This window comes from Ornithodoros turicata, chromosome 2 (assembly GCF_037126465.1).
Source record: "Ornithodoros turicata isolate Travis chromosome 2, ASM3712646v1, whole genome shotgun sequence".
Classification (NCBI taxonomy): domain Eukaryota; kingdom Metazoa; phylum Arthropoda; class Arachnida; order Ixodida; family Argasidae; genus Ornithodoros; species Ornithodoros turicata.
Window position 1 is genome coordinate 107,642,106 of NC_088202.1, and position 27,243 is coordinate 107,669,348.

At 43.7% G+C, this 27,243-nt stretch overlaps 1 protein-coding gene across 1 annotated transcript in view; it reads right to left on the bottom strand.

Moving 5' to 3' along the window:
* Nucleotides 1-27,243, bottom strand: part of LOC135385931 (neural cell adhesion molecule 1-A-like) — a 227,467-nt gene that overhangs the window by 30,865 nt on the left and 169,359 nt on the right. The gene's annotated exons all lie outside the window — the stretch shown is intronic.

Sequence of the window (27,243 nt, forward strand, 5' to 3'; positions counted from 1 at the left end):
CCAATGGGTACCCAGTCACACCGGCCTGCACGGAAACACCCGCGCAGACGCCTTAGCACGTCGGGCACATGGGGACGGCACCTCCAATAACTGTCTCCTACCACTTACAGCCTCATCGTGTCGGTTACAGACACAGCGACTCCGTTATAACGGCACTCGGCAGTTTCAAGAGGACGCTGTCCGACTGAACGACCATCTCCGGTCTATCGACCCGTCGATGGATTTCGTTGCCACACACCACTGCTCGCGTCAAGAAACGTCCATTCTACACCGACTACGCCTTAATGCCGCCAGGACACCTCTACTCCTCTGTAAAATGGGTCTTCTCCAGTCGCCCAAATGCCCCACTTGCGCTGTTGTAGCTGATGTGCCACACCTTCTTCTCGACTGTCACAGATTCGACACTCCTCGGGCCACGTTGAGACGACGCCTACTCGAGCTGCGGTGCACGGACTTTTCTCTGGCCACTCTGCTCGGCCCAGTACGAGATCACACACAGCGGTCTGTGACGAAAGCAGTTCTGACTTTCTTGAGAGATTCAGGTCTGATGAACAGCCTGTGAACTCAGTCGTGAAATCTCGTTCTTCTTCTGTGATTCATCTCATCATTCCTTCACCGTTTGTTAGTCATCTTTTTTTTGTCATCTTTGTCATTAATCTACCTCATCCTTCTTTGATCATCTGTTAGTTTTTCATTATTTCCCAAATTCTTTTTCTTTATTTCTTATTTCTTAATTTTCTTCCTTTAATTCTTTCTTATTCCTTCCTATTTCTTTCTTTCTTTAATTCTTATCTTTTCCTTTATTTATTTATTATTATTTCTTATTTCTGGAATAGCAAGCCGACGTCCCGTTTGGCTGACCTTTCCCAGTTTTTTTTTCATTTCCTTTTCGTCTAATAAATATATCCCCCCCCCCCTCCAGGTAGAAAATGCGCGCGAATTTGAAAATGCGATTAAGGACTCGTGGCGCCATCTGTTGGAGGGCCGGAGCACCACCCTCAAACGTCTCCATGCGTTTGTCGGTTGGAGACCGGCATTTCAAACAGTCAGGGTGCACTCTTCAGTTAAACTGAAAAAAAAAAAAACGAGTACCGCACTGTAATAAAATCCTTGACAAAAGAGGGACTTTCGCCTAAAGAAATTAAAGCGCGACTGGACAAAGTGTACAGGGAAGCCTCTCCGTCGTACACAACGGTAAAAGACTGGGCTAAGCAGTTTCGACTGTGGCGAGAGTCCATTGAAGATGATCCAAGCGATGGTCGTCCAGTGGAAGTGGTGACACAAGAAAATTTGTCTCTTGTCGAGGAGGAAGTGATGAGCGACAGGCGTCTGAAGGTGAAGGAAATCTCAGAAAGGCTGGGGCTCTCCAAAACAACCGTTTTTCGCATCATCGGCGAGGGCCTTCTCATGAAAAAGGTCAGTGCGAGATGGGTGCCACGACTTCTCTCGTCAGTTCAAAAGCAACAGCGCGTCGTCTGTGCCAAAGAGTTTTTGAAGCTCAGTCAAGAGAACGAAGAAGAAATATTGAAGTCAATTGTCACAGGGGATGAGATTATGGTGCTCTACTATGATCCCCTTTCGAAGAAGGAGTCGATGGAATGGCGCAAACCAGGAGAAGCACCCCCAAGAAAACCAAGGTCACACAATCCACAAAGAAGATCATTGCAACAATATTTTGGGATTATCACGGGATCCTCCTCATCGACTTTAAAGAGAGGAACACCACAGTGAATGCGACTTATTATGCTTCAATCCTGCACCGACTGCGAGACCCCATCAAGGAAAAGAGGCGCGGCAGGCTGAGTCGAGGTGTCCGGTTGCTCCAGGACAATGCCCCTGTCCACACGGCTTCTGTTGCCAAGGCTGCACTGAAGGAGTGCGGCTTCGAAGAAATCCACCACTCACCCTACAGTCCAGACTTGGCAGCGAGTGACTATTCCCTGTTCTCAAACTTGAAGAGGGACCTCAGAGGACGAAGATTTCAAAACCATAGTGAGGTGCAAGAGGCAGTTTTCCAGCATTTTGCGGACAAAACTTCGGACTATTCGGACTTCTGAAACAAAACTATTTTTTTCAAGGGCATAAGAATGCTGCTTGAAAGGTGTCAAAAGTGCATCGAAGTTAAGGGTGACTATGTTGAAAAGTGATACACATGTTTCGTCTCTATGACTATTAAAAGTTGGTCGGGCCGGAAACATATGGAACCACCCTCGTAGCTAAACAAAGTTAAACATATCAGCTAAAGCTCAGCTTACGTCAAAGTCCTCTCATTTGGGCAAAATTAATCTACAGACGAATTATTATATCAGCTATACGTAGCTAAACATATCAGCTTAACATATCAGTTAAACATATCAGGTAAATTTCAGCGCACCTTACAGAACCTTCAGGCTGTCAAAATTAATCTACAGACTGACCACTGTGGCGCCGCTCATGATTGAAGTTGTCTCGCGACGTACAGCCACGAATTATTATATCAGCTAAACGTAGATAAACATATCAGCTAACCATAGATAAACATATCAGCTAAACATATCAGCTAAATTTCATCGCGCGTTACAGAACCCTCAGGCTGTCAAAATTGATCCACACACCGACCACTGTGGCGTCTCTCATTATTGTAGTTGTCTCTAAGGCCACGAAATATTATATCAGCTAAACGTAGCTAAACATAGGTAAACATATCAGCTAAACATATCAGCTAAACTTCAGCGCACGTTACACAACACTCAGGCTTTCAAAATTAATCTACAGACCGACCACTGTGGCGCCGCTCATGATTGCAGTTGTGTCGTGACGTAAAGCCACGAATTATTATATAAGCTAAACGTAGCTAAACATAACAAGTAACCATAGCTAAACATACCACTTAAACATATCAGATAAATATATCAGCTAAACATATCAGCTAAACACATCAATTAAACATATCAGTTAAACATATCAGCTAAATTTCAGCGTACGTTACAGAACCGTTAGGCTGTCAAAATTAATCTACAGACCGACCACTGTGGCGCTCATGAGTGTAGTTGTCTCACGACGTAAAGCCACGAATTATTATATAAGCGAAACGTAGCTAAACATAACAGGTAACCATAGCTAAAGATACCACTTAAACAGATCAGATAAATATATCAGCTAAACACATCAATTAAACATATCAGCTAAACATATCAGTTAAACATATCAGCTAAATTTCAGCGCACGTTACAGAACCCTCAAGCTGTCAAAATTAATCTACAGACCGACCACTGTGGTGCCGCAAATTGTAGTTGTCTCGCGACCTAAAGCCACGAATTATTATATAAGCTAAACGAAGCTAAACATATCAGCTAAATTTCAGCACACGTTACAGAACCCTCAAGTTCTCAAAATTAACCTACACACTGACCACTGTGGCGCCAGTCATGATTGTAGTCCTCTCGCGACGTAAAGCCACGAATTATTATACCAGCTAAACGTAGCTAAACATATCAGATATGCATAGCTAAACATATCATTTAAACATATCAGCTAAATTTCAGCGCAGGTTACGGAACCCTTAGGCTGTCAAAATTAATCTACAGACCGACCACTGTGGCGCCGGTCCCATGATCGTAGTTCTGTCGCGACATAAAGCCACAAATTATTACGTCAGCTAAACGTAGCTAAACATATCAGCTAACCATAGATAAACAAATCAGCTAAACCCATCTGTTAAACGTATCAGCTAAACATATCAGCTAAATTTCGTCGCGCGTTACAGAACCCTCCCAAGCAGCAAAATGTACTGAAAGTCGAGTGCAATAGGGGTGGACGGGTAGGTGGATGGCCTTGAACAGGCTCGTGAAACTGAAGTACTCTGATAAGACGAATACCGACCACCCCTATTGCACTCGACTTTCAGTACATTGTGCTGCTTGGGCTCAGGCTGTCAAAATTGATCCACACACCGACCACTGTGGCGTCTCTCATTATTGTAGTTGTCTCGCGATGTAAGGCCACCAATTATTATATCATCTAAACGTAGCTAAACATAGATAAACATATCAGATAAATTTCAGCGCACGTTACACAACCCTCAGGCTTTCAAAATTAATCTACAGACCGACCACTGTGGTGCCGCTCATGATTGTAGTTGTGTCGTGACGTAAAGCCACGAATTATTATATAAGCGAAACGTAGCTAAACATAAGAGGTAACCATAGCTAAAGATACCACTTATACAGATCAGATAAATATATCAGCTAAACATATTAGCTAAACACATCAATTAAACATATCAGCTAAATTTCAGCGCACGTTACAGAACCCTCAAGCTGTCAAAATTAATCTACAGACCGACCACTGTGGTGCCGCAAATTGTAGTTGTCTCGCGACCTAAAGCCACGAATTATTATATCAGCTAAACGAAGCTAAACATATCAGCTAAATTGCATCGCACGTTACAGACCCTCGGGCTCTCAAAATTAATCGACAGACCGACCACTGTGGTGCCGCTCATGATTGTAGTTGTCTCGCGACCTAAAGCCACGAATTCTTATATCAGCTAAACGTAGCTAACCTTAGCTAAACATATCAGATAAGCATATCAGTTAAACATATCAGCTAAATTTCAGCTCATATTACAGAACCCTCAGGCTGTCAAAATTAATCTACAGCACGACCACTGTGGCGCCCCTCATGATTGTAGTTGCCTCATGACGTAGAGCCATGAATTATTATACCAGCTAAACGTAGCTAAACATACTGCTAAATATATCAATTAAACATATCAGCTAAACATATCTGTTAAACAAATCAGCTAAATTTCAGCGCTCTTTGCAACAGTAACGTTACAGAACACTCAGGCTGCTAAAATTAACCTACAGGCCGACCACTGTGTCGCCGGTCATGATTGTAAATGTCTCGCGACGTAAAGCCACGAATTATTATATCAGCTAACGTAGCTAAACATATCAGCTAAACATATCACCTAAACATATCAGTTAAACAGATCAGATAAATTTCAGCACACGTTACAGAACCCTCAAGTTCTCAAAATTAACCTACACACCGATCACTGTGGCGCCAGTCATGATTGTAGTTCTCTCGCGACGTAAAGCCACGAATTATTATGCCAGCTAAACGTAGGTAAACATATAATTTAAACATATCAGTTAAACATATCAGCTAAATTTCAGCGCAGGTTACGGAACCCTTAGGCTGTCAAAATTAATCTACAGACCGACCACTGTGGCGCCGGTCCCATGATCGTAGTTCTGTCGCGACATAAAGCCACGAATTATTATGTCAACTAAACGTAGCTAAACATATCAGCTAACCATAGATAAACATATCAGCTAAACCCATCAGTTAAACGTATCAGTTAAACATATCAGCTAAATTTCATCGCGCGTTACAGAACCCTCCGGCTGTCAAAATTGATCCACACACCGACCACTGTGGCGTCTCTCATTATTGTAGTTGTCTCGCGATGTAAGGCCACCAATTATTATATCAGCTAAATGTAGCTAAACATAGATAAACATATCAGCTAAATTTCAGCGCACGTTACACAACCCTCAGGCTTTCAAAATTAATCTACAGACCGACCACTGTGGCGCCGCTCATGATTGTAGTTGTCTCGCGACCTAAAGCCACGAATTGTTATATAAGCTAAACGAAGCTAAACATGTCAGCTAAATTTCATCGCACGTTACAGACCCTCGGGCTCTCAAAATTAATCTGCAGACCGACCACTGTGGTGCCGCTCATGATTGTAGTTGTCTCGCGACCTCAAGCCACGAATTCTTATATCAGCTAAACGTAGCTAATCTTCGCTAAACATATGAGATAAACATATCAGTTAAACATATCAGCTAAATTTCAGCTCACGTTACAGAACCCTCAAGCTGTCAAAATTAATCTACAGTCCGACCACTGTGGTGTCGCAAATGATTGTAGTTGTCTCGCGACCTAAAGCCACGAATTATTATGTCAGCTAAACGTACCTAAACATATCAGCTAAACATATCAATTAAACAAGTCAGCTAAATCTCAGCGCACTTTGCAACAGTAACTTTACAGAACCCTCAGGCTGTCAAAATTAATCTACAGCACGACCACTGTGGCGCCCCTCATGATTGTAGTTGTCTCATGACGTAAAGCCACGAATTATTATACCAGCTAAACGAAGCTAAACATGCAGCTAACCATATCGATTAAACATATCAGCTAAACATATCTGTTAAACAAATCAGCTAAATCTCAGCGCACTTTGCAACAGTAACTTTACAGAACCCTCGGGCTGCCAAAATTAATCTACAGACCGACCACTGTGGCGCAGGTCATGATTGTAGTTGTCTCGCGACGTAAAGCCACGAATTATTATACTAGCTAAACGTAGCTAAACATACAGCTAAGCATATCAATTAAACATATCAGCTAAACAAATCAGCTAAATCACAGCGCACTTTGCAACAGTAACGTTACAGAACCCTCGGGCAGCCAAAATTAATCTACAGACCGACCACTGTGGCGCCGGTCATGATTGTAAATGTCTCGCGACATAAAGCCACGAATTATTATATCAGCTAACGTAGATAAACATATCAGCTAAACATATCAGTTAAACATATCAGATAAATTTCAGCACACGTTACAGTACCCTCAAGTTCCCAAAATTAACCTACACACCGATCACTGTGGCGCCAGTCATGATTGTAGTTCTCTCGCGACGTAAAGCCACGAATTATTATACAAGCTAAACGTAGCTAAACATATCAGATATGCATAGCTAAACATATCAGTTAAACATATCAGCTAAATTTCAGCGCAGGTTACGGAACCCTTAGGCTGTCAAAATTAATCTACAGACCGACCACTGTGGCGCCGGTCCCATGACCGTAGTTCTGTCGCGATGTAAAGCCACGAATTATTATACCAGCTAAACGTAGCTAAACATATCAGCTAAACCCATCAGTTAAACGTATCAGCTAAACCTATCAGCTAAATTTCATCGCGCGTTACAGAACCCTCAGGCTCTCAAAATTGATCCACACACCGACCACGGTGGCGTCTCTCATTATTGTAGTTGTCTGGCGAAGTAAGGCCACGAATTATTATATCAGCTAAACATAGATAAACATATCAGCTAAACATATCAGCTAAATTTCAGCGCACGGTACACAACCCTCAGGCTTTCAAAATTAATCTACAGACCGACCGCTGTAGCGCCGCTCATGATTGTAGTTGTGTCGTGACGTAAAGCCACGAATTATTATATAAGGTAAACGTAGTAAACATAACAGGTAACCATAGCTGAACACACCACTTAAACATATCAGATAAATATATCAGCTAAACATATCAGCTAAACACATCAATAAACATATCTAGCTAAACATATCAGTTAAACATATCAGCTAAATATCAGCTAAATTTCAGCGTACGTTACAGAACTATTAGGCTGTCAAACTTAATCCACAGATCGACCACTGTGGCGCTCTTGAGTGTAGTTGTCTCGCGACGTAAAACCACGAATTATTATATCGGCTAACCATAGATAAACATATCAGCTAAATTTCAGCGCACGTTACGGAACCTCAGGCTTTCAAAATTAACTACAGACCGACCACTGTGGTGCCGCTCATGATTGTAGTTGTCTCGCGACCTAAAGCCACGAATTATTATATCAGTTAAACGTAGCTAAACATTTCAGCTAACCAAACATAAACATATCAGTTAAACACATCAGTTAAACATATCAGCTAAATTTCAGCGCACGTTACAGAACCCTCAAGCTGTCAAAATTAATCTACAGACCGACCACTGTGGTGCCGCTCATGATTGTAGTTGTCTCGCGACCTAAAGCCACGAATTCTTATATCAGCTCAAGGTAGCTAATCTTAGCTAAACATATCAGATAAGCATATCAGTTAAACATACCAGCTAAATTTCAGCTCACGTTACAGAACCCTCAAGCTGTCAAAATTAATCTACAGTCCGACCACTGTGGTGTCGCAAATGATTGTAGTTGTCTCGCGACCTAAAGCCACGAATTATTATGTCAGCTAAACGTAGCTAAACATGTCAGGTAAATTTCATCGCACGTTACAGACCCTCGGGCTGTCAAAATTAATCTACAGACCGACCACTGTTGTGCCGCTCATGATTGTAGTTGTCTCGCGACCTAAAGCCACGAATTATTATACCAGCTTAACGTACCTAAACATATCAGGTAAACATATCAATTAAATAAATCAGCTAAATCTCAGCGCACTTTGCAACAGTAACTTTACAGAACCCTCAGGCTGTCAAAATTAATCTACAGCACGACCACTGTGGCGCCCCTCATGATTGTGGTTGTCTCATCACGTAAAGCCATGAATTATTATACCAGCTAAACGTAGCTAAACATACTGCTAAATATATCAATTAAACATATCAGCTAAACATATCTGTTAAACAAATCAGCTAAATCTCAGCACACTTTGCAACAGTAAAGTTACAGAACCCTCGGGCTGCCAAAATTTATCTACAGACCGACCACTGTGGCGCCGGTCATGATTGTAAATGTCTCGCGACGTAAAGCCACGAATTATTATATCAGCCAGCGTAGCTAAACATATCAGCTAAACATATCAGTTAAACATATGAGATAAATTTCAGCACACGTTACAGAACCCTCAAGTTCTCAAAATTAACCTACACACCGACCACTGTGGCGTCAGTCCCATGATCGTAGTTCTGTCGCGACGTAAAGTCACGAATTATTATATCAGCTAAACGTAGCTAAACATATCAGCTAACCATAGATAAACATATCAGCTAAACCCATCAGTTAAACGTATCAGCTAAACATATCAGCTAAATTTCATCGCGCGTTACAGAACCCTCAGGCTGTCAAAATTGATCCACACACCGACCACTGTGGCGTCTCTCATTATTGTAGTTGTCTCGCGATGTAAGGCCACGAATAATTATATCAGCTAACGTAGCTAAACATGTCAGCTAAACATATCAGTTAAACATATCAGATAAATTTCAGCACACGTTACAGAACCCTCAAGTTCTCAAAATTAACCTACACTCCGACCATTGTGGCGCCAGCCATGATTGTAAATGTCTCGCGACGTAAAGCCACGAATTAATTATTATACCAGCTAACCGTAGCTAAACATATCAGCTAACTATAGCTAAACATGTCAGCTAAACACATCAGTTAAACATATCAGCTAAATTTCAGCGCACGTTACAGAACCCTCAAGCTGTCGAAATTAATCTACAGACCGACCACTGTGGTGCCGCTCATGATTGTAGTTGTCTCGCGACCTAAAGCCACGAATTCTTATATCAGCTAAACGTAACTAATCTTAGCTAAACATATCAGATAAGCATATCAGTTAAACATATCAGCTAAATTTCAGCTCAGGTTACAGAACCCTCAAGCTGTCAAAATTAATCTACAGTCCGACCACTGTGGTGTCGAAAATGATTGTAGTTGTCTCGCGACCTAAAGCCACGAATTCTTATATCAGCTAAACGTAGCTAATCTTAGCTAAACATATCAGATAAGCATATCAGTTAAACATATCTAAATTTCAGGTCAGGTTACAGAACCCTCAAGCTGTCAAAATTAATCTACAGTCCGACCACTGTGGTGTCGAAAATGATTGTAGTTGTCTCGCGACCTAAAGCCACGAATTATTATGTCAGCTAAACGTAGCTAAACATGTCAGGTAAATTTCATCGCACGTTACAGAGCCTCGGGCTGTCAAAATTAATCTACAGACCGACCACTGTGGTGCCGCTCATGACTGTAGTTGTCTCGCGACCTAAAGCCACGAATTCTTATATCAGCTAAATGTAGCTAATCTTAGCTAAACATATCAGATAAGCATATCAGTTAAACATATCAGCTAAATTTCAGCACACGTTACATAACCCTCAAGTTCTCAAAATTAATCTACACACCGACCACTGTGGCGCCGGTCCCCTGATCGTAGTTCTGTCGCGACGTAAAGTCACGAATTATTATATCAGCTAAACGTAGCTAAACATATCAACTAACCATAGATAAACATATCAGCTAAACCCATCAGTTAAACGTATCAGCTAAACATATCAGCTAAATTTCATCGCGCGTTACAGCACCCTCATGCTGTCAAAATTAATCCACTCACCGACCACTGTGGCGTCTCTCATTATTGTAGTTGTCTCGCGATGTAAGGCCACGAATAATTATATCAACTAAACATATCAGTTAAACATATCAGATAAATTTCAGCACACGTTACAGAACCCTCAAGTTCTCAAAATTAACCTACACACCGACCACTGTGGCGCCAGTCATGATTGTAGTTCTCTCGCGACGTAAAGCCACGAATTATTATACCAGCTAAACGTAGCTAAACATGTCAGCTAAACATATCAGTAAAACATATCAGCTAAATTTCAGCGCACATTACAGAACCCTCAGGCTGTCAAAATTAATCTACATACCGACCAATGTGGCGCCGCGCACGATTGTACTTGTCTCGCGACATAAAGCCACGAATAATTTCACCAGCTAACCCAGCTAAACATATCAGCTAAATTTCAGCGCACGTTACAGAATCTTCAGGCTGACAAAATTAATCTACAGACCGACCACTGTGGCGCCCCATATGATTGTAGTTCTCTCACGACGTAAAGCCACGAATTATTATACCAGCTAAACGTAGCTAAACATACAGCAAATATATCAATTACACAAATCAGCAAAACATATCTGTTAAACAAATCAGCTAAATTTCAGCGCACTTTGCAACAGTAACGTTACAGAACCCTCATGCTGCAAAAATTAATCTACATACCGACCATTGTGGTGCCGCTGATGATGTAGTTGTCTCGCGACCTAAAGCCACGAATTATTACATCAGCTAAATGTAGCTATACATATCAGCTAAATTTTAGCGCACGTTACAGAAACCTGAGGCTGTCAAAATTAATCTACAGACCGACCACTGTGGTGCCGCTCATGATTGTAGTTGTCTCACGACGTAAAGCCACGGATCATATATATCAGCTAAACGTAGCTAAATATATCAGCTAAATTTTAGCGCACGTTACAGAAACCTGAGGCTTTCAAAATTAATCTACAGACCGACCACTGTGGTGCCGCTCATGATTGTAGTTGTCTCGCGATGTAAGGCCACGAATAATTATATCAGCTAACGTACCTAGACATATCAGCTAAACATGTCGGTTAAACATAACATTTAAACATATCCGCTGAATTTCAGGGCACGTTACAGAACCGTCAGGCTGTCAAAATTAATCTACAGACCGATCACTGTTGCGCCCCTCATGATTGTAGTTGTCTCACGACTTAAAGCCACAGATCATATATATCAGGTAAACGTAGCTAAATATATCAGCTAACCGTAGATAATCATATTAGCTAAAGACATGAGTTAAACATATCAGCTAAATTTCAGCGCACGTTACAGAACCCTCAGGCTGTCAAGATTAATCTACAGACCGACCACTGTGGTGCCTCTCATAATTGTAGTTGTCTCGCGACCTAAAGCGACGAATTATTATATCAGCTAAACGTAGCTAAACATATCAGCTAACTATAGCTCAACATCAGCTCAACATAGCTAAACATCGTTAAAGGTATCAGCTAAAGTTCAGGCCACGTTAAAGACTCGTCAGTTGGGCAAAATAAATCTACAGACCGAGCGCTGTGGCGCCGCTCATGATTGTAGTTGTCTCGCGACTTGAATCCACGAATTATTATATCAGCTAAACGTAGCTAAACATATCAGCTTACCATAGCTAAACATATCAGTTAAACATATCAGCTAAATTTCAGCGCACGTTACAGGACCCTCAGGCTGTCAAAATTAATCTACAGACCGACCACTGTGGCGCCGCTCATGATTGTCTTGCGACGTAAAGCCACGAAACGCTGAACAAATTTATCAGCTAACGGTATTAGGTAGATATCCAACCTAAATACGGCTAAATATGTGAGTAAAACATGACTAGGCATAGCTAAACATATCAGATAAACCTGTCAGCGGAACACAGGTAAGCATGAGACACAGGTAAGCCTAGACAAACATGTCAGCTAATCATAGCTGGACACAGCTGAACATATCAGCTAAACATAGCTGAACATCAACTGAACGTACCTACTAAACATGTCAACTAAACATAACTAAGCAAATCAGCTAAACACAGCAAAACATACGAGTTAAATATACAGCTAAACATACCGGATTCTGGGCGTGGGGGGATTACGTATTGTGTTATACATGTTTGTAGCCTGCCTCGGCTACCTAGGCGCAGTTGTGTGAGCCAAGAATAAGAGGACGCAACGTGTGAAGAAAGAAAATGTAAAAACCTTCCGAAATAATTGGGAAAAAGTGACGATTCTGAAAGCAACTAGTTACCGTAGATAGTTCCCGAGAAAAGGTAACTTGTTACAGCTGACATTTACTTTCTTTGGAAGAGTAATTAGTTACGATTACTAGTTAATTTCCGAGTACTGGTTACTGTACCTGGTTCCTTCTAACTAAGTTACTGTACACGACTGGACAGAATCGTAGATCATTCAAACCACTTCTAGAGAATAAACAACTCATAATTATTCCACAGTTCTGCGTTGTGAATGCTCTACCAATCGGTATGCAGTATTTCCCTCGAGTAATGAAATCCCAGGATTTCGGAGATATCTGAATCCTAACACTATTGTCCTGAAATGCAGTAAAGTATGTCGCAACGCATATATTCCCCATGATGATTAATATATGCCCGCCCCGTAGCCCTGTGTGTAGTTGTCGTTCCGTGTTGCACACGTTCGTTCAAAGAAACAGAGTAGCTATCGAAGTCAGGGTTGCAGAGTTGCCACTCCGGAGTTGGAATGATTCCGGAACCATTCCATATTTATCAGAGCCCGGAATAGAATTGGAATGGAATGGCGGAAGCTGTCCTGGGAATGGAATTAGGCATTTTTTCGCAGGCGAATGTAATGGTCTGGGTGCCACACGGTCAAGGGCGATGGTTTGGTTTGGTTTTAAGAAAAAATAAAATGGAGATTTTTGGTTCACCAGTGTGAGGCCCGCAACCCTACATCACTTGCACCAGTTACTTTAGTGGAAAACTCCTGTAATGATGATGCAAATGAAGAGGAGGAGGAAGAGAGGAGGAGGGCGAAATAACCTTGTCTTTGTGCTTTTTCCGTGCTGGGTAATATCAATCTCCTCTATAGCACTGCTGGGGTAGCTATAGTACGGTTACCGGTCCTAATACTTTTATTGGTGGAATTAAAGGAATGGAATGGGGTTGCCATGCTATTCCAGGAGTGGGAATTGACCATACCTCTTCATTCCGAGGAATTGAAAGGAATGGAATTATCACAAATCTTCATTCCTCGGAATGGAATTGGAATGGAATGGGTGATCCCATTCCGCAACCCTGATCGAAGTTGATTATCTCAGAAAGAATACGTACGTCAAGCACTCTCTAAAGGTAGAGGACGTGAGCAGATGTCCGTACACATAACTACATAAAACACGGAGCTACACAGTGCTCACACGGATGACCTGGCCATATTCCCGCTTCACGAAACAACGCTTCCTTCGAGAAAGCCTACTTGTGCACGGGAGCGTACAGATTTGGACCTTACATGCAGACTCGTCTTTGGAAATCCTTATTTCGGTCCTCTTGATTATGATGTGACCTCCTTTCCACGGGAAAAGTAATGGTGCCGAAAAAATGCAGCTCGAAAAGTTTTCGTGGAAAGAGAACCCGCCCCAAATCTAATGGTAGCGACATAACTGTGGGGGTCGAGGTCGAACAAAGCGAAGCTAGCTGAGCCATTTTTCTCGACCGATTTGGCTCTGCGGTGCCTTTGTTAATTTCCGTTCTGTAAACGGTTGTTCTGGACGCAAACAATGGGGACAACTTTGCAGAGATGGAACTTTAATATCCGAATGGGGGGATCTCTTTCCTTTTTTGAGTGCGCGCTTCCTCGGAGAACAAACGCTTGAAGCTAAATGCGGGGATCATTTTTAACAACTTCGCTGGTCGTTCGCCGAAACACTGTTAAAGATCGGGTTGTTAGGCAGTGAGATAGCTTTGCAGTTTCCGGTTTGTTGCTTGTATTTGCAACAGAAAGGTAGTATGGGAATTTTTTCGGTTGTTTCCGATGTTGTTGCAATAGAAACAAGAAGCCAGATGAGAACGTTATTCCAACAGGAACACAACTGTCGAAGGAGAGTGAGAGAGATAAAAAGAAGAAGAGAACAATAGAGAGTAATGGAGAGTAATAGTGTACCCCACTCCGTCCGGACTAACATTTCCATACGTTTCCTCCTATGTCTTACTCTCTCTAGAGCTGAGGTACGGGTTCGTGGTATGGACCTTTTGCGATTGGAGGTTGAATAATTCGGAATATATATCTTTCCGATAAGTTTCTTCTCGCTCAGTTGAACTCCGACGAAGACGCAGGAAAGACACGAGAGCGAACAACTTGCAGACGTGTTCCGATAATTGTGCAGTTTGTGCTGGTTTATGCTTTCCAAGACTGATAGAACCGTGTTTCACGTGTCAGAAGTAATCACATGTCAGAGGGAATAGCTGTTGTTGTTGTCATCTATAAACGTTGCCATGCCATTACGCAAAATGGTGCAGACACTTTCACGTGCGATTAGGGATGTCCGTTCCTATTGGCAGATCCTATTGGCAGATCTCTTCGAATTATTTTCCCGGGATCGACGTTGACACGGGTATCAACAGTGCAACTGGTGTGATATCCTAGCAGATGCTTTTATTCCCTTCTTTCCTGAAAACAGTAAGCCGCCGTCGCGCAGGCTAACCTTTCCCTCGTATTTTTTATATTATAATACTCCCCCATCCCCCCCGTACTAAGTATGAAGCAGAAGTATGTGCCACATTTCGGTGAGAAGCCATCGTAGCTAAACTATTTTGAAGGGCTTCCTATCGTCACTTTTTAACTGCTGTTTTGATTTATTCCCGTTTCATTACAAAACCCGCGAGTGATCTTGAGAAATTCTGTAGCCGGTCTCGGAATGTCCCTTAAACCTCTTTCACACGACAGTGTTTGTAGTTCGTTTGCTTCGAAAATAGAACCTAAGGGTATTCGAGGTCCGTATGATCCAATGGGTCCGTTTCGGCTCCGTCCAAAACATGGTCGGGAATAAAGTTCGTTTGAAGCAGGACTTAGCGTATTATCGGCTAAAAATGGATGGAATAGCACGGTGGATGCCCTGGCGCGGTGGATGAGGTGGCATGGTGGATTTTTCATTGCAACAGATTGTCTGTTGAAATTGATGAGCCAGCGCGGTGGATGGAATAGTGGGGCCTGGCTCAGTGGACGAGTCAGCACGAAATTGAATATCTTAGCACGGTGGATGAGAAAGCTGGGTGAATGAGGTGGCCACAAGCGCACTTTTAAGGGCCCAAATACTTCATCAAAATGTAGAGCACGTAAGTTGAGGAAACCAAGCTTAGCGCTGACCTTGCAGCAATGAGTCGCAGTCATTACTCGCATTATGTAAGCTTTTTTTAAAGTAACACTACCCTTTTTTTGTCGAATTTGGAGGTTACATTGGTGGCAACGTGTATGACTTACGATATTTCGCCATGAGAAGTGCACCGTAATCTTGGATTCAGCGCCGTATAACGCCAACACACTGGGCCGCTGACGCTATGTTGATTCCATCGAGATACGACTTGGTAAGACAATTTAATTATATTTACTTTATTATAACCACCCCGTATAAAAAGTTCCCACTTATTTCCCACTTCCGGTACCTTTTTAATCGTTGGTGGCACTGTCTGTATCTCACCGCCTCCGAAGTTGATATCGACGATACAGCTAGATTATCGTTGGTAATCTATCGGTCTGATAACTGTATTGCTCAACTTTGTTCCCCTCAGATTTCTTTTATGCAGAATACGCATATTCGTAGGAGATAAAGAGAATGAATGTCCGAGACGTTTTAAAGCAAGGATTCAGAAATGCTCAGACTTGAGTACTATCGCCTGTTATTCATCTAACGCACGGCAAGCCGGTTAAGGGGATGTCTTTCTCGGTGACTGATCAGTTTTCTGCTTTGTTTGATGAAAGTGGGATAACACCAATATCTAGCTAAGGGATTTCATCCACAATAGTATAGCGCTCGACGCGCCCAGGTCTCAAACTTAAGCCCTTGCTCACATATGCCACTTGTGCAGATCCCGAAAAGGATTGGCCGGGCGCTCAGGTTAGAATCCTAGCTCCGCTACCAGTGACTCTCTAGTTGCTTCGTGGGATTATATTGGAAGATGTCGGCACAATGTGCAGTGAAAGTCGCCAAAGGAACACAGTGAGTCCTGTTTGCTTTTTTTATTCGGCTTCGCTGCTGAGCTTCGTGTAATGAGCGATGCAGCTTGTTTACAAGCTAATACTTATAAGGAACTGTAATACAGGCACAATAATATACGTGTAGTAAGTCCGTAGTTTGTCAAATATGTTTCGACGTTGATCGCGTGAGTGGTTATTGCTGAAGAAGGAAGAAGAAGAGGAGAAAAAGAAAAAAAAAACTCTCAGTGGGTGAGTTGGCAGCGTGTCTGCCTACCTGTACTAATCCCAAAGTTCCGAATTCGATGCCGACCGAGGACGCAAGCAAGCTGCTAGCGGCATTAAGCAGCTAGCAACATTAAAAAATCCAGGCGTACATTCCACCCGTCAAAGTCAATTCACTGAAGTTAATCATTTAAGAATCCACGCGCTCAAAATACACACTGTCAAAATAAATAATAGTTAGGCATATTGTGGTTCTCTGCCGTATGTTAGTTTATGGGCGGCATTATTTTTTGTCCAAACGAAACCTGCAGTAGTAACGTTTTTTTTTTTTAATTCATAGCTGAAGATATGGCAATATCCACTTAGAAAGTGCAGAGGACGACGCGTATGAATACGGGCATAACGCACACATTCCTTCCTTGAGTTTTTTTAAATTTTATTTATTCCGTGTTAGCGCTGCGAAGCAGCTGTGGCTATGAGCGGCGTAAAGATGTGGACAGATGGAGAGATGAGCCGACATTCGTCTGGAAAATCTTCGGAAATACCAGGGAAAACCTAACACAGCACAGCCGGTGGTAGGACCTTTTTTGAGGCGTGAACGAGGCTATTCCTATAAACCGGAGGTATACATTCTGAGATCGTAGTCGTGGCGGGCGTTAACTAGCGGCTCTGCAGAGTCAGCAGAGCGCGCTCCGTCCACTCTGTCCATAGGGTGCCTGAATACTGTACTCAGTGACAACTTAAGTCCTACAATTGGGACCGCCCACTCATCGGTGGAAGGCTCCTGCGATTGGCTTCCAGCTCACAGTAAATCTTTTTACACCCTTTAGGGTGTAAAAGGGGTGTAATTTGCGTATCACCCCACTTTTTTCGGTTACGCCCTTCGCTACACCCTTGTCAAACTACAAGGGTGTTTTATGGGTGTAAAATGGTCGTACATTAGAAACACACCCTAATGACACCCTAAGAACACCTTGCGACTGTGTTACTGTCCGTGGATGTCTGAATTCCTATGTTTGTTGCAATCAGCATTCAAACATAGGGAACGGGATTGAGGGAGGAAGATATGCTTATTATATACTTAAAAAAAGGAGGGAAAGGATTGAGGCACTGCAACGTATTCATAGCTAAGGTTGCTGTCATAGTATGTGGACTCTGATGGGTTAAAATTAAAACTATTTAGTAGTGACATGCACGATGAAGAAGTTAGTCAGACCATACGGTGGTCTACACTGGCAGTTCTGCGACCGTTGCAGATAGAGCAGCAACGGACTGTCCCGCTCAGGGCTGTCCCGCCTTGCAGAGGACTGTACCGTCGCTCTGTCAGTTGCGTACTGGCTTTTATGTACAGCAGGCCTGCACTCAATACCTTCACAGTTTTCGGGTTGCTGCGTGTGCGGGGACCAACCTGCGCCTACAACATATAGTTCTTAATTTATGAAAGGGACAAAATAACGGATAAATCGGGTAAGAAACAGACGCGAGCGGGTGGATGCACATATCTATAACGGAACCCTGAGATTGAGGGGACAAGTAAACGACACAGTCGCTGTCGTTATGTGTCTCCTAATTGTCAGGGTTCCATTATCGATGCCAGTTCACCTGTGCGGACAGTCTTATATGTTTGTTCCATGCAAATTTCGTACTAATTCGCCCGTCGAATGAGTATTCTATAATCAGTATCGCCCGCACGAGCGTCGGTAGATCAGTCTGTCACGTGTTGGCTTGCTGTGCTCAGGATCGCAGGTTCGATCCGTGTTTGGCATGAGGTAACATTTGTTCCAACACCGGTGTCGGAGATTCGCTACGCACGTTGGAAGAAGAACAGGTGGTAGAAATGCAGCATGACGCACTAGACCAGCATCTATTATTATTATTCCATACTGGAAGGGTGTTTTTCCGAAATAACACCCTTTTTGAAAGGGTGTCCACGCGAACACCATTTCCAAGGGTGTTCAGGAACACCCCTAAAGGTGTTCGCCATGGGAAAGTTTAAAAAACACCCTTAAGGGTGTAAAAAGTTTTACTTTGAGCATTTGCACGATGCCACCGCTTCGCGATGTAGTGCCGGCTCTTTCTCTCCCCCAGTTCCATGCCCAGTCCCCACTTGGTCGCGCCAAACTACATTCGCGTGCGCGGAGTGATTCTTGTGTGGGGGTGGGGGTCAATGTGGGTGCATGACTTATGCCTATCTACCCTATCTGTCCCTATCTGTCTGTGACCCTGTCTGTCCCTTTCGCTCTGGAGCCTCTGGTAAACGGTTTTTTAAGCCAAGAGAGCGTTGCGTGTGCACGTGACGTATGCACGTTGCGTGGTCAAAGCGCCTCCAGGTGTTAAAGGGGCCGTAAACAGGCCACCAAACATTTCTGAAATAATGATACCCCATGAAAGAACGCAGCTCATAATACCCAAATATACATTTCGTTCGGCTGGTGCCAGCTCATTGATCCGTATAACTGCTTTCAAAGATGAGTAACCATCGAGCTTCTCTCCACAACGCATACGTCACATGGCTACGTAGCGTTTTGCCGTCCAATCGGGGGGCCGAGCTGCGCACATGACGTTTCAAATTACCAGCCAATAAACATACTTCATTATCAGCTGTGAGTCGGAGCGCTCAGTTTGTTTGTGTGAAACGACGTTTTGCGCTCCGTGGTTCCGAAATTTAACGTCATGACATCATCAACATCTCCGGCTCGCGCAAACGTCAACAGCTGGGCTGCTATCACGTGACGCGATTCGAACCCGGGTTCCTCTCAGTCACGACGTGACATGGCCAGCACGCTATCCACTGTACCACGCGAGCTGGTGACGCGATGCCGCGTGGCTCAAACCAAAGTACGGCAGCCCAGTTGTCGGAACCATTCGAAGATGACGAAGATGTTCTATCGCGCACCTACCTAAGATTCCGGAACTGTAGTCCCGGATATTCATTCGCGCTCGTGGTGTGCTGCGTGCTACTGCCCAGAAAACGTAGTGCGCGTATGATACCTAAATTATACGCATTTCTTTCTCAGTTTGAAGCTGTAACTGTTTAGATTTTGAATAGAAGAGGATTCACGTTCATCTAGTCCAATTCCGCATTTGAAATAAAATCATACGTGGAACACTCAATCGTAATTGGTGGGGAAAGCGCTACGTCAAAATGACGTAAAGTTAGAGCGCGGGGCGGAGCTAAAATGCGAAAGAGTGCAGTGAATATTTCATCCGTATGCAAGCGCCTTTTGTTTTTGAGCGTTAGTAATTGCAAGGAGTTTTCACTGCCTAAGTTCCAATAATATAACACAAAGAAATGTGCACCTTTTGTACCTGTTTACGGCCCCTTTAACTTCAAGCTTTAGCTACTCTTAATCTCGATTCAAACTTAACCAGCGTTGAGTGAAATCGCGAATGAATTTTCTTTTCCGGTAGAGGCGTTTTCCGATCCGGTTTTCTGCAGCCTTAAAAAAAAGAAAAAGAAAAGACTTGCAGATATGAGCAAATTACAGTGGCATCAAATCAACCACAGGGGTGACACAAGCCCGCCATTGTTCTAACTACCCTCAAGCGGGTGCTTTTGGCAAAACTGCCATCTTGTCCTGGTCGCACGTCATATAAAACGTCATTTTGAGGTCATATGACTTTGTTTACATGTCTTTTTGCCGCTTACCGACATATTTTTGTCGTCATAACGCCAAGACATGAACGTATTTTGCCAGCGTAAACTATGCGGTGCTTCTTTGGCAACATGGTAGTCCATTTCGCCTTAGTTTAAGTACATCGCATCGGCTCAGTCAGTCTTAAAGCGTGGTCGTCATCACATCTTTGGAAGTCGTCAACAGTACGAGGCTTTATGTGTAAAACTGCACGTTTTACTGCGAGATTATCGGATAAAAATATTTACCGTGATCGAAAGACATCCAAAACGACGTGCAGAAACAACAATCGCATTGTTTCAAAAGGTTTGGCCGCCGATCACGGGCGCCGCCATCTTTAAGGTCACGTGTGCCTTGACGTTTGCTGTGACGTGCGACCAGGACCTGTCCAGGATGAACTGCGTTCGCCCAGCACGCTTTGGTCTACGGAGCAATACATTCGATGCCACCCCTGTGAAATCAACGACAATGATAGATCTGTTTATTTGAGCTCGCCTGTCGTTACGTGCATGGTTCGCCCTGTCGATAGTGGCCCACAGCAAGATCATCTTCCGTACGTACACTTCCTCGGACGGCCCGTAATGGGTACCATGCCGCTATTCCCACAATCCCGCTGACCCATAATGCCGCTATTAATCTCCGCACACACGCAATATCGTCTCTACTGCTGCTGTTTCGTAATGTTGCTTTATTGAAGGAGGGTCAACACACCTGTAGGGTCAGTAAACTACGTTGGGAAGCACCCTGGCCGACAGTTCGCAGTGTTCCGCACATGCTGCCGCCATGTCGATCCGAAGCCAGAACCTATCGCAAACGTCACAAACATGTTCAGACTCGTTATTCAGAAACGTCTCCACGAACTCCGGGTTGGCCAGCGCAAACTGCGACGGAAGCGCTGTTGTTTTAAGTGCACACATCTGGGACATTGTATACGTCTCTTAGCCACGGCTTCGTTCTCGCGCGTACTTGTGCCTGCTCCCGCCTTTGTCGCTTGGCCTCGGCTTCGCGTTCCTTAACTTTCGGATCCTCTCGGTTTCGTCTAATCGCCAGCGCGTTGCGTTCCCCCACTGTTGGGTCAAGTTGTCTTCCTGTAGCCAACGCGCGTTGGGCTGCTTGTTCGATCAATGTGCTACGCACTTCGAATGCTGCCGCGGCGCTTCAAGCCCTGAACTCCCTATATGCCGACGGCGGACGCACTCTCCGTGGCCGTCCCATGGCGTGACATCCCATACACTGACTGACAGAGCTCGCAGCGCCCCACACAGCCGCCGCTTTTCTTTTCTTGTCATTCATCTGCTCTCCGATTTGCTGCTGCACCAACCAATGGCGCGCCGAATAATTGGCGATGCGCCGTATAGGACAGGATCTTGACGAAACTGAGCCCTTAACAGCTGTCGCAGTAAAATATTAATTCATGTGCAGGTGGGTCCAACCGGAGAGGAGGTTGGAGAGTGCGAGAAGCACTCCGACTTGTGGGTAGCACTCCGAAAAATGAGATGTCCCGTTTAGTGAAAAGGACTGCCCTCCATGCGCTCTTAACGCGCCCATAGCATTCAAGTTCATTCCAAGAGTGAAGAAGGTACTATTTTACGACGCGGATGTAGATAGCTTCCGCTAAGTACCAGTCAGACAGGGTAGATTTTGAAAGATTTATTTCAAATGTTTTATTTTGCTTTAAGTTTATTTTTTCGAATTTGCTTTGACGCCGTGTACACACCCCATGCATCGTCATCATTTATTGTTGTTGTTGTTGTGTACACACGCATGATTTATTTTGAAAAGTTTCATTTGGAAGTTGGATTTTTAATCGATGTGTTTTTTAACGTTTTAGTTTGAAATGGTATATATCGGCGTCACCCCGAATGCAACTGTGCAGCCAAGTTATCGGAAAAAAGATACGTTGTGTAGGTTATTCTGGTAGTTAATGATGATGATGATTGGAGTTTTTTTGGCGCATGGACAACAAAGGTCATAATGCGCAAATTATTCTTGTAGTATATAATTTAGTTTATCAGCAACATTTCACCCACGACTGGGGCGACATGTATAGTTAATATACATGGAAGGGTTGGTCGCGGTTGTGAAACTGAAACAGTTTTGAGACTGAACTAGCAGAACCTGAGTTCGAGGCCCTTCTATGGATCTAATCTGATGAAAAAAACAAAAAAAAAGAAGAAAACGCAGTCTCTTTGGCGCGTAATGGGATAGTTAATTGCTATAGTTTGTACCAGTGCACGTGCTGTGGTAGTCACTTTTAACCAATCTCCCGTTTCCATGGCCTCGCTCCGATAAGCACTCGACTATCGAGGAACAGTGAAGACAGCATCGGACCGGTCGATCGTCATTTTGAGGATGGCCGGCTGTTAGCATGGTATCACTTGTTGACAATACGTGTGAGAAAAAAAAGGATGAAGCATAACGAAAGAAGACTGCTTATCTGAGACTTGCCGGAATGATTTCCTGGGACTCCTGTCATTGTGCTGGCCGTTGTTCTTACAGGTGTTGTCAATAGGCAGTTTTAGCAAACCGTTGGGAATGTTATCCGGCTTATCGGAACCAATCGCAGTCGTGTGTGACTCGGAATCTTATCCTCTGATTGGTTCCGGTTGACACGGTTAGAGGAAAGCAACGTTATCAACGGTTTGCTAAAACTCTCTAATAAACGATACCATACCCGCAACCGACCACACGGAAAGCGACGGCGAACCGGTCTATTGCTATTTCCAATGTTCTCCGGCAGACGGGCCACGGGAATGGGAGATTGGTTAACAATGGCCAGGACTGCGCGTGGGGCAAGGGGACGACATGGACCAGTGTTTGTTTTATATTTTGCATTTGTCGTTAGGCTGCTTCACCTACATGCACAGTATTCTTATCTGAGGCTATACAAAGCGTTAGTACGATAGCTCTACCTTTATTCTCGTATCGCTATAAGCGCCTTCATAGTTTACTCTTGCCGCACTCTTTGTAAGGCATATCGACGTCATGTACAGCAACGATGTCCCTTGCTTGAACAAACAAGGTGAGTAGTATTGATCTACCAACTGAAACAAAAGCAAGACACAGCAAGGAAACATCGTCGAACGATTACCGAGGAGTATCCCAGCTTCTGAAATGGCTGATGGCATCAAGACTAAGGAAACCAATGTAGTTTTATAACTCATATGCTTCCCTCGTCAGATAAAGGTCTTCCTCCACAGCGGAGACCTTTCGTCCTTATCGCCTGTCGTTTACAGCACTCTTTGCACCATGAAGCATGCCGACTGTATAAAAGCGATTCAATAAATTGGAACGACATGCGCGAAGCTTAATAGACCGTCCATCGATTTGGCACATGTGTGTCTCAAAAAGCTAGCCTCATTCACGTCCACAAAAACGTAGCCACCTTCAAGCATCCGCTGTGTGCGCTCATGCTGTTTACTTGTAAACTACGAGGATGTGACTGACATGCGGACACGTATTGGAACACTTCGTCTTGCTTGGAGTACACAAAGCCTATTGTTACAATTTTCCTTTCGGACCCGAATATATTCGTTGAAGATGCGACGAGGCAAGTTGTAGTGTAGAGCATTCTCAGGTGTTTCCGCAGTCCTTCCTACTAATGTTACCTGCGTTCGCTAATAAATTGCGTTAACGGGTCGCCCAAGCTGCCAAAAGACTACTACACTCGTGCACGGCATGGGCAGTTCATTGTTGGTGTTAAAGAAAAATGTGACATATTACGGAGAACGGGAAGAGTGCAGTGTCAGAAACACGGGCACGAGGGTAGAGACAAGGACAACACACACACACACACACACACATTGGATAGGGATGGGGTGGGCGATTCACCGCCGCTGAGGCGGTACACTGCCCTATTTCGCGTTGGGGGAGGATGAAGGGATGATGATGGGGCTTTCAAAGAGCCGTCCACAAGGACAAGCACTGTCCACTGATATGACATATCAGTATGTCTGAAACAAATCGAGTGAATCGAGTGTGCATAAACAAAAATCAGACCCAATTCAATACACTGAGCACAACCTAGAAGTGCTGAGCTCACGGCTGAGCTACATGCGTGCTTATGCGTCTCCCATCACGGAGTTTGCAGTGTTTTCTGGTTAACATGAACAGAAGGTATAGGGTATTTAGCTGGTGTACACGTGCAAAAGGCATCATTTCCTGGAGTGGAGTTTGAGGGAGTACAATAAGATGAGTGAACACGATGCAGCAATGTAAGCAAACCTTTACCCGAAAAATGTGACAAAGTTACTATTCTTAAACGTAACAAGTTACAGATACAGTTACTGCATTAATGTAACTTAGTTAGTTGACAGTTGCCTTTTAAGAAAAAAAAAAGAGCAGAAATAATGTGACTCAAAAAGTTGTTTTAGCATTTGTACTGCCCATGCATAGCTATGTTATAAACACAGGCTCTCCCATGGACCCTAACAGGACTCGCGTCAAGAAGCGTCCGTTCTACACCGACTACGCCTTAATGTCGCCAGGACACCTCTACTTCTCTGTAAAATGGGTCTTCTCCAGTCGCCCAAATGCCCCACTTGCGCTCTTGAAGCTGATGTGCCACACCTTCTCCTCGACTGTCACAGATTCGACACCACGGCCACGCTGAGACGACGCCTACTCGAGCTGCGGTGCACAGACTTTTCTCTGGCCACTCTGCTCGGCCCAGTACGAGATCACACACAGCAGTCTGTGACCAAAGCAGTTCTGACTTTCTTGAGAGACTCAGGTCTGATGAACAGCCTGTGAACTCAGTCGTGAAATCTCATTCTTTTTCTGTGCCCCACTCTCACCTTCAACGCATTAACCTCATGCTTTCTTTTTAAAGTCATCTTCTGTGATTCATCTCATCATTCTTTCACCGTTTGTTAGTCATCTTTTTTTTGTCATCTTTGTCTTTAATCTACCTCATCCTTCTTTCATCATCTGGTAGTTTTTCGTTTTTTCCTACTTCTTTTTCTTTTTCTTTATTTCTTATTTCTTAATTTTCTTTCTATCTTTATTTATTTCTTATTCCTTCCTATTTCTTTCTTTCTTTAATTCTTATCTTTTCTTTTTATTTATTATTATTTCTTATTTCTGGAATAGCAAGCCGACGTCCCGTTTGGCTGACCTTTCCCCGTTTTTTTTCCCTTTTCGTCTAATAAACATATCCCCCCCCCCCCTCCCTAACAGGACGCTGTAAGCTAGAGTAAGGCCATTCCTGGCTGTGTGTGAGATGGCAGAACTAATGGATTTCCTTTTGGGGAAAAACGGCAGGGCATATGAAGCCTCGACAAAATGACATTAGGCAAATGACGCGCGTAAAGCATCGCAATGCCTGAATGTAACTTAGTTAGTTACATTTTACAGTTACTTTAACCAAAACCAATAAGTAGTTACGGTTACAAACTATTTGTGCAGGAAAGTGTCTAGGTATTGCAACTAGTTACTACAAAATGTAGCTAGTTACTGTTACAAGTTACTGTGTTACTACCTAAGACTGCTATCCTGTCCACTTTGTTGTGTTTACCAGTGTTACCGTGCTTCGCCAGACTGCAGGGAATGACGCCTTTATAGTTAGTTTATATCGTGTATCCACACTCATAGAATATCAGTTCACCTCATAATGAACCAGCAGTTCCACGCACCGAAATCGCGAATTCACGAGCTTCGACTGTGCTTTCTTTTTGTGCAGCAAGTCAATTAGACCAACATTTACTAACGAGTCACTGTTGTAGTAAGATGCAATTCTTCCAAACCATAATTGAGAGTAAGATAATGCGCCAAAAACCCGGCTTACTCATACCGCGTCTTTAATTACTTTTAAGTACTGTACCCACCTAAATATGGAGTGTCTGCTGTGCGGGATGTCGAAACTCTATGATTATGATTAATTCAACGCTACCAGCCAAATTTCGATGGGACGCCGTGTAATTTTTGTTTGTTGGTTTGTTTGTTTGTAAGGAGAAAAAAGAGGAGAAATTGAACTCGTTTCCCGACTTGTTCTGCGATTCCTAACATAAATTCTCCCCCCCCCCCACTCCCCAAAAATACTTCTCATGTGCTCTACTCGCAAGTTCGCTATTCACTATGCACATGTTCGCTATTCAGAGGTCCACTATTCACACGTTCACTAGCAGTCCACTATCCACAATTATCCCAAGATCATGCACAGAAAATCCTAAAAGGGTGTGTCCATCCCACAGCTCTGAACAAATTTCACAAGTGCCGCCAAGGCAGCATCCCTCGTCTTCGGCGCCCAGAGTCCCAACACCTTCACTATATTGAAGACACTGCGTGTATATTTTTACACATCCGACGTTAGTTCTTTTTGGTGGTATAGTGGTGGTAATGGGACTGCTTGCTTGCCGTAGTCGGCCACGCTGAGGCGGGCAACGCCACGACTATCGCAGGGGGGGGGGGGGGGGGGAAATGTGCGTCCGGGACCGAACTTTACAGGGAACTGTGCCGACATTTGTCTTAAGGCGTCTGAGGAAAACACAGGGAAAACACTCAGACAGCACAGCCGATGCCCGGATTCGAACGCGCTCACCACGCAGTCTCCATCCCCATAATGCCATCACCATAACCACTATAGGCCACGGCAGCTGGTAATTCATTTTGTCTTAGAACTACCAGCTGCCGCCTTTGACTTTCACTAGAGTCACTAAATAAGCTGCGTAATAAGCGTAGCTTATTTAGTGACCCTAACTTTCACGTTCCACGTTGTACGATACTTGAGTAAGGGCGATTGAGCTTAACAGAAATGAAAAAAAAGAAAGAAAAAAGAAAGGAAGTAAGAGAGGAAGAAGTTGACGTCGGCGAGACGACTACGATCTTGAGCGACGCCACAGTGGTGGGTCTGTAGATGAATTTTGCCCACCTGAGCAAACGTGCACCGAAATCTCAGCCCACAGCAAACAATATTTAACGACCCTCGCGGAAGACAGCGTGTCTAAGCAACTTGCACCCAGAGGGGGGAAAAGGAAAAGTGCAAGCGGGAAAAATTTACCTATGGAAAATAAACATCAGTTACAGACAGTTTCGACACTGACAAGCACAATGAATAACGATCCCGGA